Below are 13,833 nucleotides of genomic sequence, written 5' to 3' on the forward strand. Positions count from 1 at the left end.
CTGCCGCCGTGCACCTTGCCTTCCCACCCCAGCTAATACACCAGATCCCCAGCATCACAAGCCTGGCAGTGTGCAAGTAGCCCAGACGGGCCACGCCACCCCACAGTGAATCCCACCCCTAGGAGAGGGGAAGAGAAGGCACACACCAGTCTGACTGTGGCCCCAGTGGTGGGCTGGGGGCAGACATCAGGACTGACTGCGGCCCCGCCCACCAACTCCAGTTATACACCACAGCACAGGGGAAGTGCCCTGCAGGTCCTCACCACACCAGGGACTATCCAAAATGACCAAGCGGAAGAATTCCCCTCAGAAGAATCTCCAGGAAATAACAACAGCTAATGAGCTGATCAAAACGGATTTAAATAATATAACAGAAAGTGAATTTAGAATAATAGTCATAAAATTAATCGCTGGGCTGGAAAACAGTATACAGGACAGCAGAGAATCTCTTGCTACAGAGATCAAGGGACTAAGGAACAGTCACGCGGAGCTGAAAAACGCTTTAAAGGAAATGCAAAACAAAATGTAAACCACCACGGCTCGGATGGAAGAGGCAGAGGAGAGAATAGGTGAACTAGAAGATAAAGTTATGGAAAAAGAGGAAGCTGAGAAAAAGAGAGATAAAAAAATCCAGGAGTATGAGGGGAAAATTAGAGAACTAAGTGATACACTAAAAAGAAATAATATACGCATAATTGGTATTCCAGAGGAGGAAGAGAGAGGGAAAGGTGCTGAAGGGGTACTTGAAGAAATCATAGCTGAGAACTTCCCTGAACTGGGGAAGGAAAAAGGCATTGAAATCCAAGAGGCACAGAGAACTCCCTTCAGACGTAACTTGAATCGATCTTCTGCACGACATATCATAGTGAAACTGGCAAAATACAAGGATAAAGAGAAAATTCTGAAAGCAGCAAGGGGTAAACGTGCCCTCACATATAAAGGGAGACCTATAAGACTCGTGACTGATCTCTCTTTTGAAACTTGGCAGGCCAGAAAGAATTGGCACGAGATTTTCAGGGTGCTAGACAGCAAAAATATGCAGCCGAGAATCCTTTATCCAGCAAGTCTGTCATTTAGAATAGAAGGAGAGAAAAAGGTCTTCCCAAACAAACAAAAACTGAAGGAATTTGTCACCACTAAACCAGCCCTACAAGAGATCCTAAGGGGGACCCTGTGAGACAAAGTACCAGAGACATCACTACAAGCATAAAACATACAGACATCACAATGACTCTAAACCCGTATCTTTCTATAATAACACTGAATGTAAACGGATTAAATGCACCAACCAAAAGACATAGGGTATCAGAATGGATAAAAAAACAAGACCCATCTATTTGCTGTCTACAAGAGACTCATTTTAGACCTGAGGACACCTTTAGATTCAGAGTGAGGGGATGGAGAACTATTTATCATGCTACTGGAAGCCAAAAGAAAGCTGGAGTAGCCATACTTATATCAGACAAACTAGACTTTAAATTAAAGGCTGTAACAAGAGATGAAGAAGGACATTATATAATAGTTACAGGGTCTATCCATCAGGAAGAGCTAACAATTATAAATGTCTATGCGTCGAATACCGGAGCCCCCAAGTATATAAAACAATTACTCATAAACAGAAGCAACCTTATTGATAAGAATGTGGTAATTGCAGGGGACTTTAACACCCCACTTACAGAAATGGATAGATCATCTAGACACACGGTCAATAAAGAAACAAGGGCCCTGAATGAGACACTGGATCAGATGGACTTGACAGATATATTTAGAACTCTCCATCCCAAAGCAACAGAATATACTTTCTTCTCAAGTGCACATGGAACATTCTCCAAGATAGATCATATACTGGGTCACAAAACAGCCCTTCATAAGTTTACAAGAATTGAAATTATACCATGCATACTTTCAGACCACAATGCTATGAAGCTTGAAATCAACCACAGGAAAAAGTCTGGAAAACCTCCAAAAGCGTGGAGGTTAAAGAACACCCTACTAACGAATGAGTGGGTCAACCAGGCAATTAGAGAAGAAATCAAAAAATATATGGAAACAAACGAAAATGAAAATACAACAATCCAAACGGTTTGGGACGCAGCAAAGGCAGTCCTGAGAGGAAAATACATTGCAATCCAGGCCTATCTCAAGAAACAAGAAAAATCCCAAGTACAAAATCTAACAGCACACCTAAAGGAAATAGAAGCAGAACAGCAAAGGCAGCCTAAGCCCAGCAGAAGAAGAGAAATAATAAAGATCAGAGCAGAAATAAACAATATAGAATCTAAAAAAACTGTAGAGCAGATCAACGAAACCAAGAGTTGGTTTTTTAAAAAAATAAACAAAATTGACAAACCTCTAGCCAGGCTTCTCAAAAAGAAAAGGGAGATGACCCAAATAGATAAAATCATGAATGAAAATGGAATTATTACAACCAATCCCTCAGAGATACAAACAATTATCAGGGAATACTATGAAAAATTATATGCCAACAAATTGGACAACCTGGAAGAAATGGACACATTCCTGAACACCCACACTCTTCCAAAACTCAATCAGGAGGAAATAGAAAGCTTGAACAGACCCATAACCAGTGAAGAAATTGAATCGGTTATCAAAAATCTCCCAACAAATAAGAGTCCAGGACCAGATGGCTTCCCAGGGGAGTTCTACCAGACATTTAAAGCAGAGATAATACCTATCCTTCTCAAGCTATTCCAAGAAATAGAAAGGGAAGGAAAACTTCCAGACTCATTCTATGAAGCCAGTATTACTTTGATTCCTAAACCAGACAGAGACCCAGTAAAAAAAGAGAACTACAGGCCAATATCCCTGATGAATATGGATGCAAAAATTCTCAATAAGATACTAGCAAATCGAATTCAACAGCATATAAAAAGAATTATTCACCATGATCAAGTGGGATTCATTCCTGGGATGCAGGGCTGGTTCAACATTCGCAAATCAATCAACGTGATACATCACATTAACAAAAAAAAAGAGAAGAACCATATGATCCTGTCAATCGATGCAGAAAAGGCCTTTGACAAAATCCAGCACCCTTTCTTAATAAAAACCCTTGAGAAAGTCGGGATAGAAGGAACATACTTAAAGATCATAAAAGCCATTTATGAAAAGCCCACAGCTAACATCATCCTCAACGGGGAAAAACTGAGAGCTTTTTCCCTGAGATCAGGAACACGACAGGGATGCCCACTCTCACCGCTGTTGTTTAACATAGTGCTGGAAGTTCTAGCATCAGCAATCAGACAACAAAAGGAAATCAAAGGCATCAAAATTGGCAAAGATGAAGTCAAGCTTTCGCTTTTTGCAGATGACATGATATTATACATGGAAAATCCGATAGACTCCACCAAAAGTCTGCTAGAACTGATACATGAATTCAGCAAAGTTGCAGGATACAAAATCAATGTCCAGAAATCAGTTGCATTCTTATACACTAACAATGAAGCAACAGAAAGACAAATAAAGAAAATGATCCCATTCACAATTGCACCAAGAAGCATAAAATACCTAGGAATAAATCTAACCAAAGATGTAAAGGATCTGTATGCTGAAAACTATAGAAAGCTTATGAAGGTAATTGAAGAAGACTTAAAGAAATGGAAAGACATTCCCTGCTCATGGATTGGAAAAATAAATATTGTCAAAATGTCAATACTACCCAAAGCTATCTACACAATCAATGCAATCCCAATCAAAATTGCACCAGCATTCTTCTCGAAATTAGAACAAGCAATCCTAAAATTCATATGGAACCACAAAAGGCCCCGAATAGCCAGAGGAATTTTGAAGAAGAAGGCCAAAGCAGGAGGCATCACAATCCCAGACTTTAGCCTCTACTACAAAGCTGTAATCATCAAGACAGCATGGTATTGGCACAAAAACAGACACACAGACCAATGGAATAGAATAGAAACCCCAGAACTAGACCCACAAACGTATGGCCAACTCATCTTTGACAAAGCAGGAAAGAACATCCAATGGAAAAAAGACAGCCTCTTTAACAAATGGTGCTGGGAGAACTGGACAGCAACATGCAGAAGGTTGAAACTAGACCACTTTCTCACACCATTTACAAAAATAAACTCAAAATGGATAAAGGACCTAAATGTGAGACAGGAAACCATCAAAACCTTAGAGGAGAAAGCAGGAAAAGACCTCTCTGACCTCAGCCGTAGCAATCTCTTACTCGACACATCCCCAAAGGCAAGGGAATTAAAAGCAAAAGTGAATTACTGGGACCTTATGAAGATAAAAAGCTTCTGCACAGCAAAGGAAACAACCAACAAAACTAAAAGGCAACCAACGGAATGGGAAAAGATATTTGCAAATGACATATCGGACAAAGGGCTAGTATCTAAAATCTATAAAGAGCTCACCAAACTCCACACCCGAAAAACAAAGAACCCAGTGAAGAAATGGGCAGAAAACATGAATAGACACTTCTCTAAAGAAGACATCCAGATGGCCAACAGGCACATGAAAAGATGTTCAGCGTCGCTCCTTATCAGGGAAATACAAATCAAAACCACACTCAGGTATCACCTCACGCCAGTCAGAGTGGCCAAAATGAACAAATCAGGAGACTATAGATGCTGGAGAGGATGTGGAGAAACGGGAACCCTCTTGCACTGTTGGTGGGAATGCAAATTGGTGCAGCCGCTCTGGAAAGCAGTGTGGAGGTTCCTCAGAAAATTAAAAATAGACCTACCCTATGACCCAGCAATAGCACTGCTAGGAATTTATCCAAGGGATACAGGAGTACTGATGCATAGGGGCACTTGTACCCCAATGTTCATAGCAGCACTCTCAACAATAGCCAAAGTATGGAAAGAGCCTAAATGTCCATCAACTGATGAATGGATAAAGAAATTGTGGTATATATACACAATGGAGTACTATGTGGCAATGAGAAAAAATGAAATATGGCCCTTTGTAGCAACGTGGATGGATCTGGAGAGTGTAATGCTAAGTGAAATAAGCCATACAGAGAAAGACAGATACCATATGGTTTCACTCTTATGTGGATCCTGAGAAACTTAACAGGAACCCATGGGGGAGGGGAAGGAAAAAAAAAAAAAAAGAGGTTAGAGTGGGAGAGAGCCAAAGCATAAGAGACTGTTAAAAACTGAGAACAAACTGAGGGTTGATGGGGGGTGGGAGGGAGGGGAGGGTGGGTGATGGGTATTGAGGAGGGCACCTTTTGGGATGAGCACTGGGTGTTGTATGGAAACCAATTTGTCAATAAATTTCATAAAAAAAAAAAAGAAACCAATTTGTCAGTAAATTTCATAAAAAAAAATAAAATAAACTTTTGATAGACATTTGAAGGCAATGACAAAAAAAAAAAAAAAAAAAAAAAAAAAGAATATTGCACTCCTAAATCAAAACTTACTATAAAGCTATAGTTCTGAAAACAGTGTGGTACTGGCATCAACACATACAAATCAATGAAATAGAACAGATTAACAAGATATGAGCTTCACATTTGTGGTTATGTAATTCTTGTCATAGTGATCTTACTATGCAATGTGTAAACAACAGTTTTATCAAAAAAATAATGCTGAAAAACCACAACACATGCAAAAGAATAAAGTTGGAAGCTTACTTTGTCATATGCAAAAATTAATTTGAAGAAAAAGTTCAAAGTCCTGGGGTGGCTGGGTGGCTCAGTCAGTTAAGTTTCCAACTTGGGCTCAGGTCATGATCTCACAGTTTGTGGATTCAAGCCCCACATCAGGCTCTGTACTGACAGTTTGGAGCCTGGAGCCTGCTTCATATTTTGTGTCACCTTCTCTCCCTGCCCCTCCCCCCTCTGGTCTCACTCTGTGTGTGTGTCTCTCTCTCAAAAATAAACCAACATTAACTTTTTAAAGAAAAAGTACAAAGTCCTAAACATAGAACCTAAAATTATAAAACTCTTAGGTGATAATATAGGGCAAACTCTTCCCAACGTTGGTATTGACAGTGATTTCCTGGACATGACATCAAAACAACAGGCAGTAACAGAAATATTGTGCCTTAGGAAAACTAAAGATGTTTGTGCATGAAAGGGCACTATCTACAGAGTAAAAAAGATAATCCACAAAATGGAAGAAAATACTTGTTAATCATGTCTTAAAGAAAATTAATACAGATACACAGAATACAGATAGAACTCCAAAAATCAAAACAAGAAGAAAATTCAATTAAAAACTGGACAGCCGGGGCGCCTGGGTGGCGCAGTCGGTTAAGCGTCCGACGTCAGCCAGGTCACGATCTCACGGTCTGTGAGTTCGAGCCCCGCGTCAGGCTCTGGGCTGATGGCTCGGAGCCTGGAGTCTGTTTCCGGTTCTGTGTCTCCCTCTCTCTCTGCCCCTCCCCCGTTCATGCTCTGTCTCTGTCTGTCCCAAAAATAAATAAAAACGTTGAAAAAAAAAAAAACTGGAAAGCCTTTTTCAGGAGGGAGGGAAATGGTGGAATAGGAGAACCCTGAGCTCACTTCACCCATTTCATATAACTGGGTAACATTCACATCAGTATAAATAACCCAGACATTGATCTGAAGACTGACAGTACAAACTCCATAACTAAATGTACAGAAGAGCCTACACTGAAGGAAATAGGAAGGGTGGAGACCCAGTGGGCAGATAACTGGACCATGGGCCTTCCATGGGATGGAGTAAGCCATGGGCTTACTAAATAGACTAACACATCAGAAATCCCACACAGGAAAGCTAAAGCGATAATATTTTGTTTTCAAAACCAGAGGGAACAAATTTCATGATGTCTTACAATTAGAGAGATGTAAAGCCTGGATTCTTAAAAACCAGCAGGCTTGCTTCTGGGGGTCCCATGGGTGAGAAAAAATAAAGTGCCTGTCCTTAAATACATAACACCACAAACACCTGACAGAGATACAGCATAGTAATAACAGTTTGAAAATTTTACAAATCTCCATGTATGCCCCAGAGAGACAATGTTTACTGAGGGACTTCTCTAGGAACAAAGAGAACAAAGCCCCAGACTGATCAACTAATACCATAGGGAGCAAACCTTGCCTATAAGAGACCAAGAAAGCCATTGCAGATGACTGGAGTAAAGGCAAAAGCACCCAACACAACAGCAAAATGCAAACAACACACATAGAAGACAACCCTCAGGTTTCAGGTTCAGATGAACAGAAGACATCACACTGCAGGGCACTACCGGACCTCTTCTTCATAACCACTACTTTGAAGAGTAGGAGATGCAGCTGACTTTCCTAACACAGAGAAACAGACATGCAGAGTGAGACAAAGGTAGGAAGGAGAGGAACATGTCCCAAATGAAAGAGTAGGACAAAAATCACACTGAGAGACCTAAACAAACAAATAAAAGTATCATGCCTGAAAGATAATTTAAGGTAATTATTATAAAAGTACTCACTGGACATGAGAAAACAGTGGAGGATATCAATGAATGTTGCCATTTGCTTGAACATGGATGGAACTGGAGGATATTATGCTAAGTGAAATAATTCAGAGAAAGAGGTCATCATAAGATTTCACTCATATGATGTGGAATTTAAAAAACAAACAGATGGACATATGGGAAGGGAAGGAAAAATAAGAAAACAGAGAGGGAGGCAAACTATAAGAGACTCTTAAATAGAACAGACTGTGTTGCAGGAGGTGGGGGGTGGGTGAGTGAATGGGCTAAATGGGTGATGGGCATTAGGGAGGGCACTTGTTGGGATGAGTACTGGGTGTCATATATAAGTGATGAAGCACTGGGTTCTACTCCTGAAACTAATACTACATTGTATGTTAACTAACTTGAATTTAAATAAATAAACTTTTAAAAAGATGAACAAATAAAATCAAAAACACATAGAAGAAAGCAAATAATAAGTGTTAGAGAAGAAATAAATAATGTAGAAACTAAAAACAACAACAAGAACAACAACAAAGAATAGAAAGATCAGCGTTTTGGGGGAAGACGGTAGTGGAATTGTAGGACCAGAAACTTACACTGTAGTACATACATAACTAAATAACTAGCAAATCATCTGAAATAGGCCATAAATCAACCTGCCTGAAAAAACAAACTCCACAACTGAAGAGAGGAAAAGGACACATCAAAGAAGTCAGGAAGCATGGAGACCTGCCTTCAGGGAGAAATATATTCTGGGTGTGACAGAAGGGAGAGAGCTTTGGTCATAGAGAGGTGAGAAAGAAGAGCACACAGGGGAACAAACAAAGAGGGCCTTTCGTAAAGCCATTGACTGGGAAAATGAGACAGTCTAAATTTCATTCATTCTTGCAACAAGCTGCGTTTAAAGCCTACAGTTGTAAAGGTCAGCAGGCTGGCTGGGATAGAGCCTATAGGGCACTCCTGGAGACAAGGCAGGCAAACAAACTGGAAGCAGACAGTGTGTAAACAGTGATCTGAAGAATGCCAGGAGCACACAGGGGGAGACTGTTCATTCTTCTTGAACTACATCTTTAAGAGGCAGTATTCATTCCAGGTCTCTGGAAAGAAAGGAACCAGTTGGTGCCATTTCCTTCTCCTGGTACTCAGCATAAACATAGAGCCTTCTTCTGGAAGTAATGCAGAACACACACTGGCTGTCTAACTTGCTTACTAAGTCCCACCTCCTGCATTGTGGCACAACTTCACTCTCAATCAAGTTTGCTCCAGTCCACTACAGGATGTCCCCACTGTTCTTAGACCAAAACAAACCTCACCCACACCACATTTATAGCAGCGGTATTAACAGTAGCCATACTGTGGCAAGAGCCCAAATCTCTACCAATTGAAGATATATATAATGATATGTAATGAAACATTACTGAGCCATCAAAAAGAATGAGATCTTGTCATATGTAACAACATGGATAGAGGTAGAATATATTATGCTAAGCAAAATAAGTCAGTCACAGAAACACAAACATGATTTCATTCATGTGTGGAATTTAAGAAACACAACAGATAAACTTTGGAGGTTGGGGGATGGGGAGAGATAGAGAGCCAAATCGGGAAACATAGTTTAACTATAGGGAACAAAGTGATGGTTACAAGAGGGGTGGTGGATGGAGGGATGAGTTAAGTAGGTGATGGAGATTAAAGAGGGCACTTATAATGAGCACTGGGTATGTACAGAACTGAATGGTACACTTGAAACTAATATTACATTGTATGTTAACTATACTAGAATTTAAATAAAAACCATTTCTAAAAAGATAAAAAAGAATTCAGGAGAAGGGACAGGTAGTGGAGGCCAAGACATGACCATATTTCACTGACCTCTTCCTTTTTCCTCACCAAACTCTGCTTGTCCCCACCACCACAGCCAGCTCCTCCCAAGATGGAATATTGACTCCTGTTCTATCAGTTCATGCTAATCTCACACATAGAGACCTTCAGATGAAGTAAGAATAAAACTACTTTGGCAACAGTGAAAAATGTGTACTAAACAGTATTATACTGATCATTGGTTCTTCTTATGAAAGCCATGGCCTGTGTCACCTTCTCTTTGTCTAGTTGTAAGGTGAGATGAAGTGTGTCCTGCCTTCCCCCAATAAGTCACCAGGTAGCATCAGTGGAGCTTAAGAGTACTGTCTCCCTTTCACAACACAGACCAGCAAAAAAAAAAAAAAAGTTTCCCCAAAATCATGGTGGTCTCAAGGCTGGAGCTGCTTCCTGAGTGGTTTTTGCTGAAAACATATGAAAGTCACAAAAGCCACCAGGGTAAAGGCACAATATTGGGACTTAGCAATGGACAGGGCAAAAGACCTGGGCAGAAAGATCTGGCAAAGCAGAAAGATTGGGAAAATAAGAGGTTGAAAACCTGTTATAGGATAAAGAGTTGAGAACTCAATACACACGCCAAAGCTGGAAAAAGGCTTAGGAAAGACGTAAGAAAATCCCATCCTTTCAATAATTATTTGGAAGATCTGTACAAGCACAAAGTGAAGGTTAAAACAAAGTTTTCAACTCTCTTAAGAGTTCACAGAGGGGCGCCTGGGTGGCTCAGTTGGTTAAGCGTCTGACTTCAGCTCAGGTCACGATCTCGCGGTCCGTGAGTTGGAGCCCCGCGTCGGGCTCTGGGCTGATGGCTCAGAGCCTGGAGCCTGCTTCCGATTCTGTGTCTCCCTCTCATTTTTTAATAAACGTTAAAAAAAAAAAAAAAAGAGTTGACAGAATGCTAGAATTCAATGACAGCCTGCAAACAGTGGAAGAATAATTTTTCTTTTTTCTGTCCCGTTTAGGTGCTTTCTTATATCTAGGCAGTTAGCTAAACCCCAACAAAACACTAGTTAAGTACCAAATTAACCAAACACAGAATTCAATAGTTACATGTGACAACTGATATACATTTTACAAAAATAGTTTAGAAACCCATTAAAAAACCTAGGTAAATAACACGAGAAAACAAAGAGTAAAACAAACCTCAGAGAGCAGAAAAAACTGGATTTCTAGAATTGCTTCATTATAATATTCAATATGTTCAGTTTTCTACAAAAATGATGAGTTATGAGAGGATCCAAGATGGTGGAATAGCATGGAAGTTTTTTGTGTGTCTCCCATCCATGAAATATAGCCAGACCAACACTAAACCATCCTACACACCTAGAAAACTTAGTGGAGGATTGACACAACAATCTGCACAACCTGAACCACAGAACTCAGCAGGTAGGTGATGCAGAGAGGTTAACTGGGGGAGAGAGAAGCCATGGAGGACAGAGAGAGGATGGAGATGGGGCGGGAGGAATACAGGGAAAGCACGCCTCCCCAAAAGCAGCTGGAGAGAAAGTGGAAGATTGGAAACAGCCACAGGGTCTAAACTAAAGGAGAAAGGAGAAAGGAGAGGGTTTAAATTCCACTAAATGTAAACAAGGGGAGTGCACAGGCTGCAACTCCATAGCTCAATACCTGTCAGTGCTCTGGTGGGGAAGGTGAATCCCCAGGAACAGAGTGGGGTCCGGGAGGTTCTCGGGCACACAGGGAAAAGCGGTTCCACTGTTGGAAGAACATTTGGTAGAGACCAGCAGACCCTGGAAGGAAGCCACATTCACTGGAGCTGGAACAAGGTCCTTAAGGGTGAAGCCTGGTACCAGATGTGTGTTGTGGTTTTCCATATTCCCTGAAATGCTGCTGCTACACTATCTTGAGAACTTTTTCTGGGGCAGGCTGGCATCGGGCAGTAGTCTCAGGGCACTGGGAACAGCAGTGTCCAGCAAGAATTCCTAGGTGCAGCCGAGGTTCAGCCATTGCTCATTTGGCCATTGCTCAGTGAGACCCTCTTGCAGAGGGGCAGAACAGGTCAAAGCCACAGTCCTTCAGAAGAAAGGGGCCAGGGGAAACAACCGCATCTGAGACAAAACTCGGGAGACAAGTACTGCCTAGGGCCTGGTCATGGAGAGTGCAAAAGCGAGCAGTGGATGGAACCTGAAGACAGAGAATGGGTGCATGATTGCCCATCGGGGAGAACAGAGCTCCAATACTAGAGACCGGGTAGCTGGGTGATGCCATTTTTACAGCTCCAGTGTACGTGCATACGCACCTGCCAGCGCCACAACACTACACCCCAGTAGGGTGCCAGCGCATTCTAGTGGAAAAGGGAGCAGTTACACTGAGCCCCGCCCAACTGGGCCAACCTCATTTTTCAAGAACACAATTCTCACCCCCTAGTTATGGATTATAAAGTGCTTCATAGTCTGACCTTTAGGGGAAAACGAAGTAATTTTGGTCTATTTCAGTCTTGTTAGTAGGTCCATCTATTCAACTTACTTTCTTTTCTTTTTTTCACTTGTTCACTTTTCTTTTTCTTGAATACAGAAAGAGAAAAAACTCCTTTTTATTTTCAATTTTCATTAAAAATATTTTTCTTTAATTTTTTTTTCTATTTTTTTACTTTTGTGAAAATTTTTTTCAAATTCTATTTTACTTCCATCATTTTATTTTAGTCTACTTGAGTGTATTCACTTTTCGAATTTTCAAACAATTTCCTTTTTTTCCTTTTTCTTCTTTCTCTTTTTCATTTCTTTTCTTTTTCTTGTATACAGAAAGAGAAAAAAATTCATTTTTATTTTTAATATTTAGTAAAAATATTTAAAAATTTTTTCCTTCTATATTCTTTACTTTGGTGTAAATATTTTCAAATTTTATTTTACTTCCTTAATTTCATCTTAGTCTACTTCAGCGTATTCATTTTTTCAAATTTTCAAACGATTTCCTTTTTTCTCCCCCCCCCTTTTTTCTCTAATATATCTAGTAACTTTCAACACCCAGACGAAAACACACCTAGGATCTAGCATCATATTTATTCAATTTTGTGTGTGTGTGTGTGTGTGTGTGTGTGTGTTTAATTTTTTAATTTTTAATTTTTCTACCTCATTAATTCCTTTTCTCCCTTCAAAATGATGAAAGGAAGGAATTCTCCCCAAAAGAAAGAGCAGGAAAAAACGACAGCCAGGGACTTAACCAATACATATACAAGCAAGGTATCTGAACCAGAATTTAGAATCATAATAATAAGAATACTAGCTGGAGTCAAAAATAGATTAGAATCCCTTTCTGCAGAGATAAAAGAAGTAAAAAAATAGCCAGAATGAAATTAAAAATGCTATAACTGAGGTGCAATCACGGATGGATGCAGCAGTGGCAAGGATGGATGAGGCAGAAGAGAGAATCAGTGATATAGAGGACAAACTTATGAGAATAATGAAGCAGAAAAAATGAGGGAGACTAAGGCAAAAGAGCATGATTTAACAGTTAAGAGAAATCAGCCACTCATTAAAAAGGAACAACATCAGTAGCATAGGGGTCCCAAAAGAGGAAGAGAGAAATAGGACAAAAACAGAAAATCAGAAAAACACACAGCCAAGAATTCTTTATCCAGCAAGGGTGTCATTCAAAATAAGGAGAAGGAGAGATAAAAAGTTTCCCAGACAAACAAAAATTAAAGGATTTTGTGACCACTAAACCAGCCCTGCAAGAAATCTTAAGGGGGACTCTCTGAGGTGAGAAAAGATGAAAAATAAATAAACAAATAAATAAATAATACCCAAAGCAACAAAAATTAGAAAGGACCAGAGAATACCACCAGAAACTCCAACTCTACAAGCATCATAATGGCAATAAATTCATATCTTCCAGTACTCAATGGACTCAATGCTCCAATCAAAAGACATAGGGTAACAAAATGGATAAGAAACAAGATCCATATATCCATTTAAAAGAGACCCACTTTAGACCTAAAGACATGTTCAGATTGAAATAAGGGGATGGAGAACCATCTATCATGCTAATGGTCTAAAAAGAAAGCCAGAATAACCATACTTATATCAGACAATCTAAACTTTAAAATAAAGACTGTATCAAGAAATGTAGAAGGGCATTACATCATAATCAAGGGCTCTATCCACGAAGAAGAACTAAGATTTTAAACATTTATGCACCAAATGTGGCAGCACCCAAATCTATAAATCAATTAAACACAAACATAAAGAAACTCATCGATAGTAATAGCATAATAGTAGGAGACCTTAACGCCCCAATGATAGCAATGGACAGATCATCTAATAAAAAAATCTAATCAAAAAAGGAAGCAATGGCTTTGAATGACACACTGGACCACATGGACTTCACAGATATATTCAGAATATTTCACCTTTTAAAGCAGCAGAATATACTTCTTCTCCAGTGCACATGGAACGTTCTCCAGGATAGACCATATACTGGGACACAAATCAACCCTAGGTAAGTACAAAAAGATCAAGATCATGCAGTGCATATTTTCAGGCCACAACACTATGAAACTCGACATCAACCACAAGAAAAAAGTTGGAA

Source organism: Lynx canadensis, chromosome Y (assembly GCF_007474595.2).
Source record: "Lynx canadensis isolate LIC74 chromosome Y, mLynCan4.pri.v2, whole genome shotgun sequence".
Classification (NCBI taxonomy): domain Eukaryota; kingdom Metazoa; phylum Chordata; class Mammalia; order Carnivora; family Felidae; genus Lynx; species Lynx canadensis.